The sequence below is a fragment of the Pseudophryne corroboree genome, chromosome 3 (assembly GCF_028390025.1).
Source record: "Pseudophryne corroboree isolate aPseCor3 chromosome 3, aPseCor3.hap2, whole genome shotgun sequence".
Classification (NCBI taxonomy): Eukaryota; Metazoa; Chordata; class Amphibia; order Anura; family Myobatrachidae; genus Pseudophryne; species Pseudophryne corroboree.
Genome location: NC_086446.1, coordinates 701,358,692 through 701,361,412, shown reverse-complemented (window position 1 = coordinate 701,361,412; position 2,721 = coordinate 701,358,692). Strand labels below are relative to the sequence as shown.

Below are 2,721 nucleotides of genomic sequence, written 5' to 3'. Positions count from 1 at the left end.
TTGCACTAGAGGTTGTCAAACGCTGTCCTCAAGGCACCCCAATGGTCCAGGTTTTAGGTATATTCATAAATCAGCACAGATGGTTCAATCAAATTGACTGCGGTGATAATTAAGTCACCTGTGACCAAGCATGGATATACTTAAAATCTGGACCGTTGGGGTGCCTTGAGGCCCGCGTTTGAGACCCTCTGCACTAAAGTGAAAAAATTTGATTAAGTTTTGCAGGACGGGACCATTTAATTGAGCTGGCTGGGGTGGAGTAGGCACATTTAGTGTGACCACCTTCACCACTCATTAGTATACTTAATATACATAGGGGTCTATGTTGGTCATTCCGAGTTCTTCGCTCGCTAGCAGTTTTTAGCTATGCCACCTCCCACTGGGAGTGTATTTTAGCTTAGCAGAAGTGCGAACGAAAGGATCGCAGAGCGGCTACAAAATAATTTTGTGCAGTTTCAGAGTAGCTACAGATCTACTCAGCGCTTGCGATCACTTCAGACTATTCAGTTCCTGTTTTGACGTCACGAACACACCCTGTGTTCGCCCGGCCATGCCTGCGTTTTTCCTGGCACGCCTGCGTTTTTCAGAACACTCCCTGAAAATGGTCAGTTGACACCCAGAAACGCCCTCTTCCTATCAATCACTCTGCGGCCAGCAGTGCAACTGAAAAGCTTCGCTAGACCCTGTGTGAAACTACATCGTTCGTTGCAATAGTACGACGCGTGTGCGCATTGCGCCACATACGCATGCGCAGAAGTGCCTTTTTTTGCCTGATCGCTGCGCAGCGAATGAAAGCAGCTAGCGATCAACTCGGAATGACCCCCTATGTACTAAGCCTTAGAGCAGGCATTCCCAACCACGGTCCTCAAGGCACACCAACAGTGCAGGTTTTAGTGATACTGATATCCAGGCTGCAGCACAGATGGTTAAATCAAAATAATTGAGCTACTAATTAAGTCACCTGTGCTGAAGCCTGGATATCACTAAAACCTGCACTGTTGGTGTGCCTTGAGGACCGTGGTTGGGAATGCCTGCCTTAGAGAGAGATAAAGTGGAGAGAGAAAAAGTACCAGCCAATCAGCTCCTAACTGCCATGTTACAGGCTGTGTTTGAAAAATGACAGAAGCTGGTTGGTTGGTACTTTATCTCCATCCACTTTATCTCTCTCCAAGTCTTAGGACCTTATTCAGAGATGAACGCAGATCGCTGCATATGCACAGGGCAAGGCCACCCAGCATGTGCATACCTCCCAACATGACCCTCTCCAGGAGGGACAGACTACTCTGCTCCTGGTCTTTTCTCTTAATTTATGATTACCCTCACCTGTGCTGAAACACCTTTCTTATCCATTTACCTGTTCAAAACAGGTGCCGGCAATCATAAATTAAGGAAAAGTCCAGAAGCAGAGCATTGTGTCCCTCCTGGAGAGGGTCATGTTGGGAGGTATGCATGTGTGAGGTCGCTCCCCGATGTGTCCACAATGTAATTGTGGATGCATCGAAACTAAGGTTGACTCCTGGCAGCGCAACCTGGCTGTGCTGTCAGGTGTTAAAGGGTTGTTTTGCAAAGAGGCAAAAAGAAGAGGACTATTAATTATGGCCCTCATTCCGAGTTGTTCGCTCGCAAGCTGCTTTTAGCAGATTTGCACATGCTAAGCCGCCGCCTACTGGGAGTGAATCTTAGCTTCTTAAAATTGCGAACGAAAGATTCGCAATATTGCGATAAGACATCTCTGTGCAGTTTCTGAGTAACTCGAGACTTACTCGGCATCTGCAATCAGTTCAGTGCTTGTCGTTCCTGGTTTGACGTCACAAACACACCCAGCGTTCGCCCAGACACTCCTCCGTTTCTCCAGCCACTCCCGCGTTTTTCCCAGAAACTGTAACGTTTTTTCACACACTCCCATAAAACGGACAGTTTCCGCCCAGAAACACCCACTTCCTGTCAATCACATTACGATCACCAGAACGAAGAAAAAACCGTGAGTAAAATTCCTAACTGCATAGCAAATTTACTTGGCGCAGTCGCAATGCGGACATTGCGCATGCGCACTAAGCGGAAAATCACAGCGATGCGAAGAAATTTACCGAGCGAACAACTCGGAATGACCCCCTATGTCTCTCAGGGGCACACTTAATTTCTATAAACTGATAGAAAAATGGAAAAATGGATGAGATATTGTAATTTCTATGTAGGATAGGATAAAACTTAACTTTTAATGTTATTCACAGACGAAAGGATGATAAAAATATTGCTGTATGTCAGCAGTATAAGTTAAAACAAGTATTAAACAACAAAATTCTAATGACGATGAAATGATGTGTAACTCACTTATATAAAGAGGGTGACAGAAAGTTTATCTGTAGACCCACTGATTTGTAAGCGAGTATTGATGTTTGACGTTTGTCAGAAGCGAAAATATAAAATATTCCTGTTATCTCTATGAAATGATGATATTATATACACTTGTATATTCATAAAAGAGATAATAGGAAACCGGCTTGTGTAAATCTGGACTCCTATAAAGTGGGTCAGCTGGGGTGAATGAATTGCAAGATTAACTGTAATGAAATTTGCTGATCAGCGGAAGGTATATTCCTTAATGCTACAGTACCCGGTATTCCCAGAGGGTCACCCTTTCTGGTACTGACCAGGCCCAATGCTGCTTGGCTTCCAAGATCAGGCGAGATCGGGCATGTCCAGCATGGTATGACTGTAGAA

At 44.9% G+C, this 2,721-nt stretch overlaps 1 pseudogene; it reads right to left on the bottom strand.

Moving 5' to 3' along the window:
• Window positions 1-2,602: 2,602 nt before the first annotated feature.
• LOC134892569 (5S ribosomal RNA) lies at window positions 2,603-2,721 on the bottom strand (annotated as a pseudogene).